This window comes from Lagopus leucura, unplaced genomic scaffold, assembly GCF_019238085.1.
Source record: "Lagopus leucura isolate 7727_CA_CO unplaced genomic scaffold, USGS_WTPT01 140-8_obj-0_obj, whole genome shotgun sequence".
In the NCBI taxonomy this organism is placed as follows: domain Eukaryota; kingdom Metazoa; phylum Chordata; class Aves; order Galliformes; family Phasianidae; genus Lagopus; species Lagopus leucura.
In genome coordinates this window covers 64,628-84,912 of record NW_024964148.1, presented here as the reverse complement: position 1 = coordinate 84,912, position 20,285 = coordinate 64,628, and the positions used below count along the sequence as shown (strand labels likewise).

The window sequence follows — 20,285 nt, the reverse complement described above, 5'->3', positions numbered from 1 at the left end:
CATCTGTGTGCGTTCACCTTGCTTCTATGGGCACGGTTTGCATGCAGCACGTTAGCATACAGCTAAATGAGCTGAGGAGCCCTGCAAGTGTTGTATTTCAGCAGTGAGGTGTGCAGTTGTGTGAGTGCTCCTGCACATGTTGGTGTGCACGCACGCCAAGTTTTTCGTGTGTGTGCACACAGCACTTTTGCAGTTTGAAGTGCAAGAAGCAAGCAAAGGGAACGATCCGGTCTGCATGGAGCAGGAGCATGCACTGGAGAGCAAAGAGCTGATCTGTAAGCAAAAAAGAGCCGTGTGTCAGCGTATGAGGGAGAGATCAGGGCTCTGATGGAACGGCGTTTGGAGAAATCCTTCCTCTGGTTGGGAAGTTGCAGTTCAGACACAGTGCTGGCATTCGGCAGAGCAGGAGCGAGCGCGCTGGGTTTGCTGCGATGAGGTAATCCTGAGCAGAGATAAGGAAAGTGGTGCGTGTATTAACCTGAAGGGAGCGGTGATGTCAGCAAAGGGGGAAGGAAATCAATGACTGCCAGGTAGGAATAGCCTTGATTTCAGTGTCGTTTGATCCCTGCTGTTATTTCATCCGTGCTTGGCTGCTGAAAGCAAAGGGAGAGCGGTGGAGTCTTGGGGGCGAAACGGTGTGGAGAAATAGAGTGGTCCCCCGTGGTTTGGGCAGGGGTTTGGTATGGGTAGCACAGAGACTGTGTGCATGTGAGTGTGTCAGTGTGTGTGTGCATGTGTGTGTGCAGTGCCTGTCTGGGCTGCAATAGCACATTAAGGAGAATAAGCATTTTTCTCTGCTGGAAGCACAGGCGATGGTGAGGAGAGGGGAGGGCTGGGGGCCACGGGGAGCTGGAGGTGTCACCTTCTGGTGACAACATGCTGGCACTGGGCAGGGTGGGACCAGGACTGGGGTGGCTCTGGGCAGGGAGAAAATGTTTGATGTGGGCTCAGGGCACTTCCACATCACGCTCTGGGTCTGCACGTATGGTTTGTGTCCTCTTGGTTTGGCTGTCCCTTGTCACCTAGGAAGGAGCAGCTGGTGTCCAGCAGGGCAACCAAGAGAGGAAAGGTCTCTGAGGAGGAGGAGGGATGCTTTCTCTGTCAGGATTTGTCCTCATGCTAATAGGTGGCACACTGTGTCACGGGTCCCCAATGAGTTGTCAGCAGAGCGTGACAAATCGCTGGGAACGGCAAACGGCGGCAGACGAAACACAAATACCTCCTGTCTGCATCACCTCAGAGGTGACACCGCTCCTTTTTTCACGTGGAGGGAAGATGATCAAGGCTGAGAAGCGAGGTGGGGATGAATCCATCGAGGGGAGCGCCTTCCCTGAGTGCCACCCCTGAGTGGGGACTCTGAGGACCCAGAGTGAGACCACGGCCACCAAACTGGGCACAGATATTGGTGAAATAGGATACAAAGGGCTGCATGAGGTCACCTTTCCACCTCGCATGCCCCTGCATGGGCAGCCCATCACCTTCCCAGCTGCAGCTGGTGGAGCAGCACTCTGTGGGCAGGCTCTGGCTTCTCTCACTTGTGTCACTGCAATCTCACAGTGCCAGAAAGAGGGGCTGGGGTTGCCTGGCTGCAGTGCAGGGCCCCGATGGGTGCTGCTGGCTGTGTCCTGCCCAGGAGCTGACTCACAGCTCAGGGCATCATCAGCTGTGCTGTATGCTCTCATCCCCTGCCTGAGAAAGAACACTTCTCATCAGCCCTGTGTGCTCCTGCAACACCAGACAGACCCCCCCCACCCCTCGGCTGCAGCATCTCCTGCCTCACAGCCCAGACTTAATTACAGCTGGGAACTGAACTGGCTGTGACCAGGAATGTGCTAAAAGGCCCGGGAGGATCTTGTTAGTGAGTGACTTACCTGGATTCCCAAGCTGTGTTTGCCCTCTCCTAATGGGCTCTGTGGCAGTTTGTAGGCGCAGATCTGGGTCATTTTCTCGTCCCTTCCCTCTCTGCCTTTCTCATCCCTTCACTTGGAGATAAAGCTGGAGCAAACAGCCACACTGTATGCATGGGGCTGAGGGAACAGCAGGGTCTGTAATGGGATCCAGGGCACAGCGTGGTGGCTTTGGGCTCCCAGGGCTGTAAGGGCTTCAATTCAAGGGTAGGTCCCATTCTGAGATGCATCTGATGGGTTTGCAGAGCATGGAGACACGGAGAGGTCAAGTCAAATCGCAGATGTTCTGAGAAGCAAAACCCTCTGGGGTTGGTGAGCATTTTGTTTCACCCATGCGCTGTGCTTCCAATCACCTGAAATGCGTTGGTTTTTTGTTTTGTTTTGGTTGTTTTTTTTGCTGAAAGCAAAGGAGAACTGAAAGTGACACTGTTCCAAATGGAAAAGCAGGAGAGCAAGCTTGCAACTTCTCAGAGTTGGTTTTGCACCTGAAGCCCATTGGTACAAACTGTCTGGATTTGCAGACTGTTCCTCCTGGCTCAGAGTTGAATGTTTCTGTGCAAACATTGCTGCTCCCCAAAGTCATCCCTGGAGCAGGCGGTCCTCTGGGATCCTGCTGCTGGCCAGGCTGAGCTGATGGGAGGCTTTGCTACAAAATTCCCTGAGTTAAGGGCATATGGGGGCCTGGACCCACTGGCAGAGGATAACCCACCCCATGGGAGAGGTTGCAGAGGCAGGCAGAGCAACCCGCAGGCATGGAGCGAGTTGCAAAAGTAGCTAGAAAATGAAGAGATCTCCTCTCCTTAAAAGAAAGCAGAACAGTTTTCTGCTGCCTTGTGTGTTTTGGGAGGTGTTTGGGGATCTCATGTGTACCTGCAAGGTGAGGATTTGGGTTTGGAGTAACGCAGAGCTGCAGTGCTTGCAGGTGAACAGCAGCTGCTGTGCACGGAATGCAATGCTGTGACTGTTGCACCGCTGCTGCAAGCATGGATTTGTTGAGCACCTCTCTCTCAGGTGTTTCCCTTTGCTGCAGACAGCAGCCTGCTTTTGAGGGCAGCGGGTCTGTGTCTGCTTGCTGAGGGATGCATGTAAACTCAGGCGATGAGAAAGCTGATAAAAATCCATAAATAACCCCAATATCACCCCAATATCACGAGTGGCAGACAGCACGCACCTCAGCAGCAATACCACGAATACATTTGAGCCTCCTCTTCCCCACACAGACGTTTCTATCAAAAACAAAAAGTCCAATAGTGACGGCTTGGAGGACGCAGCAGTGCACGCTGAAGGCTGGAAAATGACATTGTTACAATGACAGATATTCTCCAAATACCCAATTCATGATCCTGGGCGCCTTATAAATGTGATTAGTAGATCTAATCTTGCTGTGCTGGAGCCTGTTGTCAAGACAGCTTGAAAATGGATCTCCGCCCAACTCTGACTTCAACTGCTCCCCAAGTTATAATACTTAAAGTTTAAAAGCAACGCAGGAGTTTGGTCCTACACACCCTGCAGGCAGTGTGGGGCTGGGGGCTTTAAGTGATCCCCAAAAGAAAAGCTGATTGCTCCTTGTTGGGATGCTGTGGGCTCCTATAGGGGAACTTGGCTTTGCCCCTCTGTGTTCTTGAGCACTGGTCCATCCATCCATTTGTCCATCCATCCATCCATCCATCCATCTATCCATCCATTTGTCCATCCATCCATTTGTCCATCTACCCATCTATCCATCCATCCATCCACCCATCCTGCTGTTCCATTGCTTGCTGTGTGCTACTGCAGCAGGACGGGGCAGCCCCAGCTCTGTGCCCATCTCAGCTCTCCCTGCAACTTGTGCTAGAATTTTGGGTTCCTCCCTTTGGGCACTACAATGTGGTCACTGACAGCCCCGGAGGTGATGCCCACATGCAGCTCTTTGCGTGCTGATGGGATCTGCCAGGCACAAGGATTTCTGCAGACCAGCTGGGAATAGGATTTCCAAAAGCACTCCAGTGCTTCTGGGATGATACACAGGCAGCTTGCTGCAGCATCCCCGTGTCTCCCAGGACCAGCAGAACCAGGCTAAGCCCAGAGTGGCCCCAGCTCCATGGGGAGCTTGCGGGTCTCTTGCTGAAAGCAGCAAAGTGTTTTTTAAAGCACCACAAGGTGAGCATCTGAGGTGTTTGATGCCTTCCTGGGGGTTTCTTGGGGGACCCTGGGGGGAGATGCAGTGCAATCCAATGCTCACAGCACTTTGCAGGTGTTTTTAGGGCAGCCCTGATGGGATGAAGGCTAAGAGCCCCCCAACCTGCTCCGTGGGCCCCACCTCCATCCTGCAGAGCCCGGGACAAACAACACAGGGGAGGCTTTGAGCGTATCCAAGATACAGCGGATTTGGGCACCTTGTCAAATGTTCTCATTGTCTGACCCTTGTCCAGACGCCAGTAAAACCCTCTGGGAAATTCCCCCCTCCACCCAGCTCACCGGCTTTAATTACAGGAGAGGAATGCGAGGTGCAGAGCGCTACTCCCACCACCTCTGTGCCATGCCTTGTGCCCCACGCAGCCAGGAAGGGGAACCTGTGGGGCAGAGGGGGTTTATAGAGAAAGAGCTGGGATGCCCCCAGGGTGAGGAGAAGGGGAAACAGGTTCCCCCCATCCCGCTCTGGCAGCAGTACCCGAGCAGCAGGACATGAGTAATATCTATCCCACTGGGGGAGTTAGATCAAAGGCACTGAAGTAGATACAAGAGGTTTCTGCTTCACAGACCAGAGAGGCTGCCGTTCAATAGCGCCTTTGTTACCGGCTCTGTGGAGCTGGGGATGGAGAAATACCTGACCCCCCACACCCCCCTCCCCCCCCTCGTGGCCCCTCAGTGCACAACCATTCCAAGTATGCACCCGTGCGGGGACGTGGGGATGGGGCACTGGGGACAGGCGTGAGGAACCAGAGCTCAGAGCGCTGGGAATGCTTCCCTGCCCCATGGAGCATCCCTGTTATGCCTGAGTGCTGCAGGGGGAAGCAGGCAATGCCATCCCCATCCCCTGTGCCCCGTCGGTGTGGTGGTGTTCCCTCGCAGGGAAGAGAGGATGCTGCTCTGCCAAAGGTGAGGTCAGCCCCAGGGAGGTGTGGGCAGGTAGGTGCTGGGTCATCCTGAGGGCTGCCTGGCTCCTCTGGGTCCTGTGGGGGTTGTGTGGGGCTGGTGGCGCTCATAGGGGCGTGCGCTCTCAATGCTCCAGTGGTGGGGAGAGAAAGGTGGAGCTGCAGACATCCGGAGCTGAGTGCCACAGCAGAGCCGTAGGGCTGTACCTCAAAGAGATGTTAAGTCTGGCTTGACAGTCATCCCCCCACCCTGCAATGTATGAGGATCTGGGAAATGTGGGCTGCATCCTCAGCGCACGCCTGGGAGCAGCTCAGTGCTGGGTGAGGGAACAGAGGTGGATATAGGGCACCCAGCACCCATGGGTGCTTCCCACGACACCATGTGGGGCTCAGGACCCTTCTGCCCATGGGACAAGGGGCTGCAAATTGAATGTGGCCAGGTCATGAGGTTTGCATGCAGCTGCCTTTCCTTCTTGGTAGTGGTATATGGGAGTGTATAAGGAGGTGAAGTCTTGGGAAGCGCCGCTTGAGAGCTACCACTGTGCTCCATAAGCTTGGTTTGCAGGTCACTGCTATCCAAACTGCAGTGTTCAGAACCTGTCTGGGTGCAGAACCCTTCCCAATTCCAAATCTGCTGGCTGCGTTGTTTTAGAAGCATTGAATTCCCCTAGGATTTTGGCAGAGCAACAAGAAGGGGAATTTCCTGGGTTCCACAGCAGAGCTGACCTTATCAGCCCTCGGCAATTAGCAGTCATGATGACCAAGCCCAAGTCTGGGCTGGGGGAGAGAATAAAGGCAGAGCCTGTGCATTCTGCAGGTATGATCTGTGAAGGTTGGAGGTGATGATGGAGGAGCTCCCCTGGGTGTGGAGCAGCACAGAGGCTTTCCCTAAAGAACAAATGAAGGAATGGAGTCTTGGAGAAGCTGCCTGTTGCAGCACCTTGTCCTGAGCTGCCTCTGGGTACGTGCAGGGAGGGATGAGGCTCCTGAAGGCAGCAGGGGAAGGCGCTGCAGGAGGTGGCTCTGCAGCCAGGGCTCTCTGTAGCCCTTTGTCTCCCCGACAAAGACACTTCTGTTCGCTCCCTCCACACCACGCATCCGCCCGCCGTGCTGCCAGGTGAGCCGGCTCCTGTTCCCCATTCTGCTGCAAGGGCCTCGGGGTCAGGTTTCCCAAACAGCCCCAGGACAGGTTGCAGCTGCACCCCGAGCTCCTGTCTGCAGAAGGAATGAGTCTGCAGGCTGCTGCTCCTCTCTGCAAGTGAGCACCTGGCCCACAGGTGTGCAGCTGCGCTGCTCCATCGCCAACCATGCAGCGTGACCCGAGGTTTGCAAGGTGTATTGGCATCTGAAGAGCAGCCCAGAACGGTGTGAGGGGGAACACCCAGTGTTTAGCAAAGGAGATAAGGTAGGGCTATGGCCGGAGAGCTGGCAAAGTGAAAATAAACCTTCTCGTTTTCTGCTCCTTGGATTCATTGCCTTTGATTGAGGCTATGGCACGTTGTTTTCTAAGCATCGCCTCTGCTGTGAGAGGGGGCTGTTTCCATAATCGCTGCTCATTGCTGTGTAAGGAGCAGAGAAGGCACTGCTGGGGGATGGGGTTGGCTCTCCTGCCTTAGTCCATGGGGCAGAGCATTGCAGCAGTGCTGAGAGCTGCCATAGGGGCTGGCTGGGGGGGGGGGGGGTTCCCATCTTTGTGCAGCTCCGCACTTGGGCAGCAGGTTGTGTTCCAACTGATTGTGGGGAGATGAGAGCTTAGACAGAGCCTTACGTAATTATTAGCTGTTTTTCTTTTTACCCCTCTTTTGCCTTTTCTTTCCCCAAAGACTGCTGGCTTATCCTCGGTAAGCCCTCTGCTGTGGTCTATGGCTTTTTATTCCTATGTGATTGCTTTTCCTAACTCATGTAGGGCGAAAAGCCATGGGCTACTCAGGGGAGGGACTCCACCTTCCAGGCACCTCCGCAAACCACATGGACTCCTGATCCCTTTTTAATCACCCATATTTATTTGGTAACAAATACCGAGTGAAAGGGGGCATTGAAGCCTTGCGGGGCCTTAGCAAGACGGATGGGGCAGGGGGTGGCGAGCAGAGGGGCAGACAAAGGGGATGGGGATGGTGGGGGGCACGGCCTTTCAGGCGCCTCCGTCCCCATTCAGCGCACGGCGGAGGGAGCAGCTTTTCTTTGCACTGAGCTTTTCTCACGCCGTTCAAAGCATCCCCACCTGCAGACCCTGTGGAACAAAAGTGGCTGGCGGAGAGCTGGGGGAATTTGCAAAGGGGCGATGGGCAAGGCAGCCAGGTGAAGGCAGCAGACTTTTCTCTGCTATTGTCTGATAGGGTTCGCAGGTGGCTGAGAAAAGCTCTGACACCTCCGTCCCGTCAGCCTGGTGCACCGGGACCCCGCTGGGGAGGCTGTGGAGCCTGGAGCTGAATGGGTTGTGCCACGCTGCACCCATCCCTGCAGCCCTGAGAGCGTCAAGCTAAGCATGTGAGATAGGCAGAACTTGGCAAATGTGCACTTTTAATTAAAATCTGCACACATCACAGGTGCATGGGGCAGCACTGAGTGTGAGAGAGGAGGGCGATGCCACCAAGCTGTAGCTGAGGGTCACCACCAGCTCTCCATGCAGGAAGAGAGGGATTTTCAGTTCTTTGTTTGGTTGTGTTCTCTTCCTCCCCCCCCCCCCCCCACCTCCACTTCCTGAGCTTTGAGTCATTAGGTGTCAGGCTTTCAAGTTGAGTTCACCAGCTTGGAATGCGTCCTTAAAAATAATAGTCACTGAAAAAAATGAAGGCTGAGATTTGCTGTAATCCCATGACTCAAGGAGGTGTGGAAGGAAGGGAATCATGAAATCCCATGAGCTCCGACAATGGAAGCATGAGAGCTGGCACGGCTGTGCCACATAAATCATCAAAACCAAACACCATCAGTCAAAACGAAAGGAATTAAGCCAACCTCGCCGGGCTGTTTTAATTACTTTTTAATGAGGATTTGCTCATTCAGAAAATTCACCCGTCACAATGGCCGCCATTCACACCAAGGAGGGCTGCACCCCGGGTTGGATGTGCACAGCCTTGGTGTGTGTGCCCAGGCTGGGAGCTGGGGATGCTGCTGCCACAACAGAGGGAATAGCAAAGAGCAGTGAAGCATCAGCTTGGGAACATCCTCTTCATTGCAACTCTATGTGTTGGGCTGGGAAGCAGCAAGGAAAGTCCCCCCCATCCAATGCATCCTTTGCAGGTGCTGTTGGCCCCGTGTTGGGGGTTTTGCTCCATGGAAACAGAGCCTGCAAATCCACCACTGGGGATGTGGTAATGGGAATGGGTGTAGACCCATTTCTGAGCTTCAGTCGCTCCCAAGCATTGAGAAGCACAGGAGAACCTGAGTGCCCACCCCGGAGCAGCAGCAGCCTCTATGGATGTTTGCTGCTGTGCAAAGCAGCTCAGTGCGAGTTTATCAGCAGCGTCTCTGTGCAATGCTGCCCCTGAGACTTGCTCTCACTCCCTTTTATGCTGTTGATTGTTTTGTAGCAAGGCAAGCAGGGAGGAGAAACAGAGGGAGTGCTGTGTCCTGGGGGGCTGCAGCAATGGGGGGAGGTTGGAGCGGTGCTTCTCAGGGCATCCAATGCTCAGCAGCCGGGGCTGTGGTGACTGCATGCTAAATCTCCATCTTCCTTGCCCTTGTTTGTGCAGATCCAGCACACAAAGGCTTAAGCAGCAAGGTTTGGCTTCTGCTTTTCCATCTGTTTGATCCTCAGAGGGACATCCGAGCGGGGCATGCAGGAGGTGAGGGGGGGGGGATGTGCTCAGGACAAGTGTTTCTGTGCAAACTTCACTGTGCAAAAAGCCTTGGCAGGGAGCCCTGGCTGGGGTCCATTGTGCAGAGGAGATGCTGCCAGCACCAGGTGAGCTCTCAGCTCAACCACACTGTGGCCTCTGTGTCCCCAGTGAGCGCCACATCCCATCAGTCCCACAGGGTCAGGACTGCTGGTATTGCTCACCCAAATTTTGGAGTTCAGTTCTCCCATTTGGGTCTGCGAACAGTCTCAGCTCAGAGCCTCCCTTCACTGTGCAGATCGGCTCCAGAGAGCACCGAGCAGCAAAGCAAAGCCCCTCTGCTGCTGCGCTTATAAAACATTCATGGTGTTAAATAAAACAGGAGGCCAGGTTGGTGTTCTCAAAGCGTCTCAGACAATGTGGGTATGCACCTCTTTTTCAAAAGGTGCTGAGCAAAATTCCATCCATGCTCCAGAGAAGAGGAGCAGCTGCAGGCTGCTGCTGGGCAGTTCTCTTTCACCAGCAAAGAAAACTGCTGGAACCTTCCTGAGCTCCCAGGAGCGAGCGTGCAGAGCAGGACACGTTGCTAATTACAGATAATAACCACTGCTTAGAGTGAGGCATCCGCCGTCCTCCCTGGGCAAGGCTGGGGCTTGTTGTGTGCTGCCCTGCGGGGAGGAATGACTGCAGCTGTGTGCTGTGCTGCTGTGCCTGGAGCTGCAGTGTCACCCTGGCTGTCCCTCCTGGTGTCACCAGCCCTAAGTTTGGCTCCACGCATGGCAGGGGCCACCTGGCTCGTGCCCAGGTCTCAGTGTAACGCTGTGCTGGGAGAGCAGCACAAACAGCAGCAGTTTCTCAGTGGCTTACCCAGCCCCGTGGATATCAATCCTGAGAGATAACCAAAAGAAGGAGTGCCAACAATGAATGCTTTAATTACAGCCAGATGATAACGAACCAAAAAGCCGTTGTTTTGTAATCAGAGCTGTGATGCATCCAAACTCGTGGACGTCCCATAGAGGATGATGCTCAGCATGGAGCAGGGGGCCGAGGAGCCTGGGTGTGCACTGCCAGCACACCTCTGAGCATGCCACAACCCACAGCTCTGGCAGCAGAGCTGCAGCACATCAGTGAGCGCTGCTTTTTGCATGGGCATGCATGGCTCTGTGAGCTGCTGCACTGTGTCTGGCTGCAGGTAGCATCGATGCACTTTTGGGAAACCCTACCCTGATTTGCTGGTAGAGACACTGGGGTGGAGGGGGATTTCATGGGCATTTCCCAAATGAGACAAAAAGAAGTGGATCCTCGCCTTGCTGGGAATTATTTCTCCAACTCTGCTCCAACTCTTTGAAAGGGTTGATAACTGCAGGATAAGGGGAAATGGTTTGAAGTTGAGGGAGGGGAGATTGAGGTTGGATGTCAGGGGGAAGTTGTGTGCTGTGAGAGCGGTGAGGTGCTGGAACAGCTGCCCAGAAAGGCTGTGGATGCCCCGTCCATCCCTGGAGGTGTTCAAGGCCAGGTTGGATGGGGCCCTGGGCAGCCTGGGCTGCTGTGCAATGCGGATGTTGGTGGCCCTGCTGGTGGCAGGGGGTTGGAGCTTCGTGATCCTCGAGGTCCCTTCCAACCCTGGCCATCCTGTGATTCTGTGTGATTCTGGATGTGCCATGGGGCGCCTTCCTCCTCCCGGCTGCTGGAAATGGATTATTTAGTAACTGCGAGGCCACCGGTGCTGAGTCAGCCCGCAGCTAATGAACACCCCGGCTGCCCATTTGGAATTTATTGCACCTATTAATTACAACCATTAGCTGCAGCCAGTGAAATTTTTATAATGAGGGCCCTTGCGACTTTGCCTTCCTAGCAGCAAATTAACTGTGTGGGGGGAAGAATCAATGGGATCAGCATACTTTACAGAAGCGATGTTTTAATTAGCGCTTCTCTGCAAACATGCCAAGCAACAGCCTGGCCGTTCATTATCTCTCCTTAAAGGGGCAGCGCTTCTTTTCTGGCCGGTTTCGTCCCCCTGGTCTCGGGTTTCCAACGCGCTGCCGGCTCATTAGAGAGGCTGCTTTGAAGTTGGCTTTGTCTTAGGCTGGGCTGTGAGCAGCGTGATGCCCGTGCTTTGTAAAAGGAGGGGGGGTGAAAGCAATGCTAGGAAATGATGGCTTGGAAATAAGGACCAATTTGGGTGGATGCTGTGGCTGCAAGGAGAGGGGGAAGGGTTTTGTGTGATGGGTGCTGCGTGGGAACCATGGGGTGCCGTGCTTAGGGGGCACTGTATGGTGCTGCGATGCTCAGAGCAGCTCTGGGGTTGTGACCTACAAAGCTCTCCGAAGTCCCTGTGTTCCCTATAGCATCCATTACACCCAGCTCTCCCAGCTGCAGAGGTGCAGTGAAAGGCAAACCGGAATCAAATTGCTGGGAGCTTCTCTACTTTTCATTACAAACGATTGGATTCCGTTCGGTTCCTCCGAAAGGACAACAACAACAAACGAGAAAAGAAGAAACCCCAAAACTAAATAAAATAAAAGAGACCCATTTCCATTGCAAATGATCCCATTTCCCAGGAAAAAGAAACAAAACAAGACAAAAAACCCCGACACGCTGGCGGCTTTTGAAACCCAGAGTTTAAAATGCAAAACTTAACGCCGGTTTCTTTCCAACCCAGTGTTCACTCGATGGCGTTTCTCCTCCAAAAATAAAAGCAGCAAAGCAAAGCAAAGCCGGGGTGGGGTAGGAAAGCAGCGTTGGGGTGAGATGCCGCTGCTCTGCCTCCCTTTGTGCACGCTGTGCACCCTCATCACAACCCCCTGCACGGGGATGAGGAGCAGAGATTTCGGTGCACTGTGAGCATTGCATGGATGCAAAGCAAAGCCCAGGCTGGTAATTGCATTGCTAAGGGACAGGCTCTGTCCAGCTGCTTCGCAAAGACATTTTTTAGGGCTCGAGGAAAGTCACATTATTAAAGTGAGCATGCTGATTCCAGACAGCTCCCAATTCATCACCGTGACAGTGACAAACACGGCCTGGGGTTATGCAGTTGACTAAAGAGAATTCTCGAGCTTTACATTTTTAATGCTCCTCGCATTTTCTCTGCTGCAGCAGAGTTTTATCCAAAGGATCTTCTCCCTTGAATAGAAAGGGCAGCGTGGGGCTGTGAAGCATGCCCGGCCCTTGCAAATCAAGCAGGGTTTCTGTCATTGCTGCCCAAGCTGGTTCATTTATTTTTTTAATTATTCCTTGCTCCTTCAGGATCCTTTTTCCACCTTTTCAAGAAGAACAGGAGCGCCAGCCTCAGCTGGGCTGCCTCTATTCTCTGGGGCTCATTCATCATTGTCTGCTGCCTGAATGGGAGGCAGAGGGTCAGCCTGAAAAGCCTCAGCGTTACAAACTCCTCCGAATCTGTCAATGGGTCCCTTCTGGGTGTGGGGGTCCTGGCAGCCCGACCCCCCAGATGCTTTGTGTTTGCAGTGTGGGGACGTGGGTGGCACAGGGATGTGGGTGGCACAGGAATAGGGGTGGCACATGGACATGGGTGGCACAAGAATAGGGGTGGCACTGGGATGTGGGTGGCACAGGGATGTGGGTAGCAGAGGGACATGGGTGGCACAGGAATAGGGGTGGCACTGGGATGTGGGTGCCACAGGGACATGGGAGGCACAGGGACATAGGTGGCACAAGAATAGGGGTGGCACTGGGATGTGGGTGGCAGAGGGACATGGGTGGCACAGGAATAGGGGTGGCACAGGGATGTGGGTGGCAGAGGGACATGGGTGGCACAGGAATAGGGGTGGCACTGGGATGTGGGTGGCACAGGGATATGGGTGGCACAAGAATAGGGGTGGCACTGAGATGTGAGTGGCACTGGGATATGGGTGGCACAGGGATATTGGTGGCACAGGGACATGGGTGGCACTGTGATGTGGGTGGCACTGGGATGCAGTGACATGGGGCACGAGGGGACCAAGCAGTGCTCAGGACATCCTGCACAGCCCCATTCTCCTGATGAGTAACAGATTGTTGGACATGGCATCGTCATGGTGTGGCATGAGCCATGCAAGGATCTGATGGTGCATAGGGATCAGGACTGAGTGCCCCAACACAGGGGTTCCACCATCCCCACGGCCCTCAGCTCCAGCCCTTCCCTCCCAGATCCCCATTCTTGGGCTCCTAACAAAAAGCAGCAGCACAAAGAGAGGCGCAGGGACCCACCGCTATGCTGAGAGGCATTCAGAGCCAGATAGAGACTCATTGAAGAGCCTGTTGTCATTATTTGCAAGCTCCAGAGGTAGCAGTATTTCATGGGGCTGCTCGGCAGGTACCCAGCTGGTTGGCAACAGCTGGGGAGGGGGCAGTGATAGAAGTAGAATTTGCTCCTTGTTGGAGCTGTGGGTCTGGATGCAAAAGTATTTCAGACACTGAGATTCCCACGTGGTTCTTTGATAACTTTGTGCCCATTTCACAGGTGGGATAAACTGAAGCTCTGTGTGTTACCTTGTCTGCCTGGGGCTGGGAGGTGATGTGGGGTGGGCAGGCGTAGGGCTGATCACCTGCAAGCTGTGCAAGTGCTGCAGAGGAAAGCAGGGAGAAGAGAAAGGTTTTGCTGCAGATAGCATTTCTGGGAGTTGGTGCTGTTTTATTTTTTCTTAAGCCAAGCAGCCTTGCGTTTGCATCGCTGCATTTTGCAGCTGTTGGCCCATCATTAGGGCTGTGCTTTGGGGCGTCATTTTCTCTGCTTCAAATGGACACTGAGTGAGGGGACAACGCTCTCAGCTGTGCCCCATCGTGCTGTGCCTGTGGTGCTGTGCTACCAGAGGGGTCCCAGGCTCCTTGTCCACGGGGGGCTATGAACCAGCACCAGGCACTGCAAGCTGTCCTCGCATCTGTCCCGATTGCCCCCAGTTCTATAATAGGGGCTGAGGTTGGCTTTCATCCCATCATTTTTCACTGGCAGAGAGATGTGCCAGTGGGAGGTTTTCCACTTTGAGGATTTTAGGGACCTGTCTGCTTGTGCTGTTGGAGCTGCCCTGATTTCTCTCCCTTCTCCCTGTTCCCATCCAGGTCCCCTTGGATGCTCCAGGTGATGCCCCAATTCACTTTCGCTTGCTTCTGCGGGCTGCATGGCTTCTGCAAGATGAAGAGGAAGAAGGAGGAGCCCAGTGCAGAGCAGGAGACGGCGGTGTGAGCAGCTGGGACAGGAGTGGGACATCGGAGCTGCTGGGGGACATTGGCTGTCCCCTCTCCTGTCGCCTCTATAGGGATCCCTGTGCTGCAGAGGTGTGTGGGGCAGAGAGTGTTGGGGGGCTCAGCATGGGGCTGAGAGCTCTATCTGCCCTAATGCACTCAGCCTGCAGCTCTGCTCATTTTCTCTCTGCAGACATTTGCCTGGCCAGGAGGGAGCTGAAACATGGGAGTGCCCAAACTGGGAGGCACCAGCCAGCATTGCAGACATTATTGGGGTGCTGCAGCCATCCTGCCACATGCACCGAGCCCTCTGCACCCCAACAGCTGCAGTCAGAGGAGGATTCCCCACTGCCCTGCCCTCACCCCAGCACTGCTCTGCAGACAAACCCTAAAAGGGTTTCCGAAATCCGGAGCCAGCCCATGTCCTGCATGGATTAATAGTGCTTGGGGGTGGGCTGCCTCAGGGTGGTAAGTGCTCTCACGGCTGCAGAATTGGCTGAACGTACAAGCAAGCTCTATTTTTAATGTATTTAATTATTATTTATTAAGTTTTTCTCAAGCAAATGTCTGGGACTGCAAGAAGCCAATCTTCACCTCTCAGCCATGCCTGGCTCTGTAGCTGCAGCACAGCAGAGCCTGATGGGGACACCAAGCACACCACCAGGCTCGTGCAGGGGACACAGTGGTGGTGGCATTCATTCCTGTGCCACTGAGCAATGCAGTCCAACAGGAGCCGGTTCATGGTTGGCACAAAGGCCAACAGCCTCCAGGTGGTGTCACTGGGGGCTCTCTGCAGGGACATTTCTGGCACAACCTTGTCCTCCAGAGCAGAAATCCTTAAGTTCTTCCACCCGCTGTTTCCCTTCTCTATATGCAGAACCCAATCACAGGAGGATGAAAGCGATGCTCACGGGTGCCAGGCAGGAGATGCACACCCCTAGGGCTGCTCCTGCTCCCACTGCCTTCGTCTGGCACTGTGTGGCTGTTCCTGAGGTCCCCTGGATCCCCATTTCCCCTCCACCCTCTCTGTGCATCCTTCCTACCTACGGTTAAAGCCATACAGGAGCTCCCCACATTCTGTGCCTTTCAGGGACTGTCCTACAGATGTTCTCCAGCAGCCGACCCCTGGTGAGGGTCCCCACAGATCTGGGGACATTGCTGAGGTCTCGGTGTCACGATGCTGGGCTCCAGCCTGCATCCTTGGCCCCATTTATACCCAAAATTCAAGATCTCATTTCAGACACTGGAGCCTCGGTGCTGCCATGGCCAAGAATTGAGAAAAGCAGGAGGGACAGCTCGTGGGGAAGGGCAAATAACTGGGGGACACGTCTCTGGAGCAGGGGGCATGGACTGCAGCAGCCTGACACCCCCTGGGAGCTCCCACAGAAGGGGCTGAGCAAACTTAGAGAGCAATTCCCCCCCCCTGCCTTGTTAAGCAGCTCGACTTTCCCAGGGCTCTCAGAGCACATTTGCACATGACAAACAGAGCTGTAGCCACCAGTGACAGCTGCCCTATGGAGATCTGTTGGCTCAGCCAACACCCAGAACCAACACAGCCAGTATTTTATTTTCTCATCTGAAGGATTTAGGACAAAAAGCAGCCAGAAGTGCCAAGAACAGAAGGTGCAGCTGAGGAGCTCTAAATCCTCTCCGCTGCTGTGTGCCTGTGGGCTGTGGTGGGAAGCAGTGGATGGATGCTGGCTGTGGGATGGCAGCAATGCCTGGTCCCTGTGCACCTACCCCAGGGTTGGGGGCACTCAGAGGGCAGTTTGCTTCTCCCCTCTCTGAGCTCAGGTGATGTGAACTGAGTGATTCCTTGCTGGGCTCCGGGTGTTGGCCAGGTGTCCCTGCCTTCATCACTGTGGAGCTCAGCAGATTTCAGCCTGGCAAGCACAGATCAGTGGGAAATGCTGTGGTTAATGCAGGCTGTAATGTGTCCTCTGGGAGCTCTGAGGCTGCAGCAGCCTTTTACTTTGCAGTGCACACAGAGGCTCCCAGGGAAGCTGAAGACACCAAGGTTAATGCTGATGCAACCACCTTTGGGTTCAGCTGTTGGTGCCCCACTCCTGGGGGCACACAGTTGGTTCCCCCTAGTGAAGATGTGGGGTGATGACCCCTCTCAGGGCTCTTTTGGCAGCAGGGTGAGATTCAGGGAGATGATGGGCAGCTTTTGCTCAGTCGGGTTTCACAGAGGCTAAAATATTGCTGTGGGTTGCGGGAGAGGTTCGTGACCTCAAAACCCTCACTGCTAAACCTCTTAGACTGCAGATCCATCACAGTTTGGCAGCAGAGGATGTGCAGCTAACAGCTGCTCCGAAGCTCTGTGTCAAGCTGGATGCACAGAGAGCATCCCTGCAAAGGATTCTGTGCATGGAGGGAGTGCTCTGAGGGCTCCTGGGTGTTAAGAGATGAGCTGGGAACTCTGCTGCAGGCTCTGCACTCATGCTATGCACTCACTGTGCATGCTCTCCATGGCACATGCATGCTGCACACACTGCACATGGTGCATGCCCAGCACACACTGCTCTGTGCACACACTATGCACACACTGCTCGTGCCATGCACGCCTGCATGGTGCACACCACCACGTTGCACACTGGCTGTGTGCAGCAGCTCTGTGCTTGCTCAGGAGCACACCGTGGTTGCACACTGGCAGCTCTGTGCCTGCTTGGACTGTCCCTGTGTCTCTAGTGCTCCCATCTCCAGTGAATGAATGTAGGATTTGAAAGCAAGACAGGCAGATGCTCACCTACACCCATTACATGTGCATGTGAAAACACAATAAATTAAGCAGGTGCAGCCTGAATGCTCAGGAGCCCGAGCTACAGTTATTTTTAAAGTGAACTTCCCACCTCCCTGCACGGATGGAGCTCTCAGAGCAACAATATGTTTTCCACCGTGGCTCCGAGCAAAATGGTTTGCTCCTGGATTGACCTCTATTGTGCTCATAAACGGCTCGTGGTGCTTTTTGATTCCCCCATCATCATGCCTTGACCTCCAGATTTATGGTGAAGGTCCTTTCAGCTGTGTATTGTTTCCCACCAGGCTCAGCCTGCCTCTTTCTGTTGCCAACCTGCCAGGATGCTGCACTCTTCCTGCTGCCGCCTGATGATCCTGCAGCAGTCAAAGTAAAGTTGTGAGGCTTTTTTTTTTTCTCCTTTATTTTATTTTACTTTATTTTATTTATTTTTTCCATTGGCAGCATTTTAACAAGGCTGGGATGCTTCTGAGACTGCGAGGGCTGGGAGCTGACAGCTCTCTTCAGAAGAGAAACGCTCTCCCTGCCTCTCTTTCTCTCTCCCCCACATTTGCACAAAAAACCCCAGGCGTTTTTGTAAGCTGGGATTTTGCTTCTTGTTCAGGATTTCCTCTTGCTCTCCCGAGCGACAGACACACACACACACACCGCCTTTGGCTCATCCACACTGCTTTTGCTTCTCCCCTCCAGAAGTGGCTGCACCGCAGCAGCTACATCCTACCCACATTGCAGGCAGTGCACACTCCTGTTGTCCCTCCAGTGATACCCAAACACTTTTCCAAGACTTTCCCACCCTCAGGGTGCCCGAAGCTGAGGCTGCTGAACCACCCATGAGTTGGCTGCTGGGTGCTGAGCAGCTCCCAGTCGTGCAAAGGGTACAAAGTGCAAGATGCAAATCATGCTTTCCATTGCACGTTGGCTCTGTGCGCACTGCATGACATCTATGCTGTGGCTTTCCAGGTTTGGGGTTTTTTTTTTTTGCCTTTTCTTTTTACAGTTGCTCCTTAAGAAGAGGAACGCAGCACTCCTGAAAAATGCATTTCTTCCCACCAGCAATAATCCTCCTTTAATCCTATTTACACCAGGGAAAACATCCAAGCGGGGGTGGGTGCAGAAGGAGGGTCCCCATTGCACTCAGACTTTGGGGATGGATGGACCATAGCTCAGCCCCTTCCAGCAAACCCAAGCACTGCCCACATGGCACCTCCTGGTGCAGCTTTTATGAAGGGGGGGGGGAGAAGAGAAGGGAGAAAACCCCATTCCTGAGTGCGTCTGTGAGGTGTTTTGTCAGATCCTATACAATTCCCTGATTCCCCCCTAATAAACCTGCACTGATCACTGCAGTTGCTGCACTCACATGGAGAGCTCTGCGGTGTCTATGGAGGATCAAAGCATTCAACCTCTTTTTATTGTCCTTCCCTTTTATCCCACTGCCTGGATTTCATCACGAAAGGGACCTACCCAGACTTGTTCCTCAGGAGTCTCCCAGCCTCAGTAGCCATAGAAACCAGCTATTTTTAGTCTGTTTTCATGATGCCAGCAAATGACTTTTCTCTACTTTGGAGAGACAGAAGACCAGGTCAGCCCCATGCATGGCAAATGCAAAGCTGTGCATCCCTTTGAGAAGATAAACGTGGCATTTGCAAACACGTATCAACGCACAGAGCAGGTTTGTACTTATTGTATTTCCTATCTGGACAAATTATTTATGCAAATTTCTAGAGTGTGGATTTTATCGACCTTTGGAGATCAGGGTTTTTGCTATGCGACAAACCTTGTCCTTCCCCGAGTTGGTTTTCAGCCTTCTTCATACAAATGAAAAAAGTTTTGGAATCCGACCACCTGGCAGCGATGGGGCAGTGCATGGGATGCAATGGGCAAAGCCCCTCCAAGCAGAGATGGGGACTGTTCCCACACAGAGCACACCAGGAGATGGAAAAACACACATCCCAATGGCTTCTGCTCTGATGGCTCTGACTGACAGCAGTGTACTGTGAATTCTAGATGCACATCATGACTGCGGTTTGCACTGAAGGACTGGTCTGTTGATCGGATCTGTTCTATTCTATTCTGTTCTGTTCTCCCCCCTCCCCTCCCTTCCCCTTCTCTCCCCCCCCTCCACCACCCCATCCCATCCCTTCACTGTTGAGTTTTGCTCCTGGAACTGCACGTGTTTATGCTCATTTGTACAACCCCAATTCCTGCACTTGAAGCCAGCACTTTCCCAGCCCGGCTGCGCGAGCACAACCAAAGGCAGCCTTGGCGACTGTTGCAATAAAGTGGTTTTATCATCCTCTTCTGAACGATGGGCTTCATTTCGGGTGTGCACGTGCGGCCCAGATCCAGGGGTTTGAGGGGCAGCGGGTTCGTTGGGAGAGAAGCAGGAGCACGCAACCTCGCGCTCAGAACGGGGCTCTCTTTTTCGGGGCGCGGCCCCTTTAAATCTGCGATGCCGGCGTTGGGACAGACCAAGGCGGGGGGGTGTCCAGGGGAGGGGAGGGGTCACGTGGGCTCTGCCCGGTGGTGCGGGGCGGCTCCTCCCCCGGCGGTGGTACAGCTCGAGGGGGCGTGGCCAGGCGGGCGGGTGGCTTGAAATGCGTTCAGCGGCGTTGTGTGGCTTGGGGAGTAATGGGGGTTAGCGGTGCTGGGGGCAGCTTTCGGGAGGAGAGGTACTGAGCCTCCGAGGGGTGGCGACGGAGCCCTTTGGGGTCTTTCCGTTAGCGGGAGAGCCACGGAAGGGCGGTTGAAAATTTGAGATTGTGCGCATGCGCGGGGTGGAGCGTAGGCTCTTGGGGGCAGGCGGAGAGTCGGCTTTCCGGGACCTCGTGGCGCAACGGTAGCGCGTCTGACTCCAGATCAGAAGGCTGCGTGTTCGAATCACGTCGGGGTCACCGTGTTCCCATGGCGGGTTCATTTTTTTTTTTCGCTCCAGAAGAGTGTTTTCTTTGCTCGGGTCTGAGAGAAGGAGCAAAGCTTCGGAGTGGTTTGTTTTCCGTTTGCTGTTGGGATTTTAATTCAGACAAATTAAGACAAAGCAATTGCTTTTTGGAAGTGTTATCCACAGCCAACGTGCTCCCTGGAACTCTGTGGGGTGGCTGCAGGATGGATCCTGCTTTGGGGTTAGGATAAGAGTGGAATGTGTCTGTTCACAGAAAGTGCCACCAAAAGGCTTTTCTTTGTGTTTTAATGCATAGTCAATGCAGTTGTTTTTGGTTTGTTGTAGAATCAGAATGCTGCTATTGAGCTGCATTGCTTCCTTTGCCCTGCTGTGAGCTGGCTGCACTGAGCAGTGGGAACATCTGCCTTTCAGGGTGTATTTCTATGCCCTCTTTTCTGCAAATCCATGCATTAAAGTGAGCAAGTATCCATCACTGCTGTGGCTTCCTCCTTCAACCCAGGGGTCACAGCACCAACATTCCCTCTGTATGAGCTTCCCCCCCGCGTGCATTCACTCAGACCATTCCTCCAACGCAGCCTCTCAGTGTTGACCTCCTGCGATGCTTCGGATGGTTTCAACTTCTGTTGAAGCATTTCCCCTTGGAAAGGTTTATTTCCCATTCACTTTTCTTTGGTTGCCGTAGGGAGCGGCGAT

At 53.9% G+C, this 20,285-nt stretch overlaps 1 long non-coding RNA gene and 1 other non-coding gene across 3 annotated transcripts; both read left to right on the top strand.

The window, feature by feature from the left end:
* Positions 1 to 445: 445 nt before the first annotated feature.
* Positions 446 to 17,879, top strand: LOC122191573. Of its 2 annotated transcripts, none has more exons than XR_006182430.1 (3): positions 446 to 530; positions 13,813 to 14,028; positions 14,129 to 17,879. It is a non-coding gene; the product is annotated as an uncharacterized LOC122191573 (long non-coding RNA). The 2 variants fall into 2 exon arrangements; XR_006182429.1 differs by lacking the exon at positions 446 to 530 and adding an exon at positions 4,822 to 4,985.
* Positions 17,880 to 19,512: 1,633 nt separating this feature from the next.
* Positions 19,513 to 19,584, top strand: TRNAW-CCA. Its single transcript has one exon. It is a non-coding gene; the product is annotated as a tRNA-Trp (tRNA).
* Positions 19,585 to 20,285: the final 701 nt, after the last annotated feature.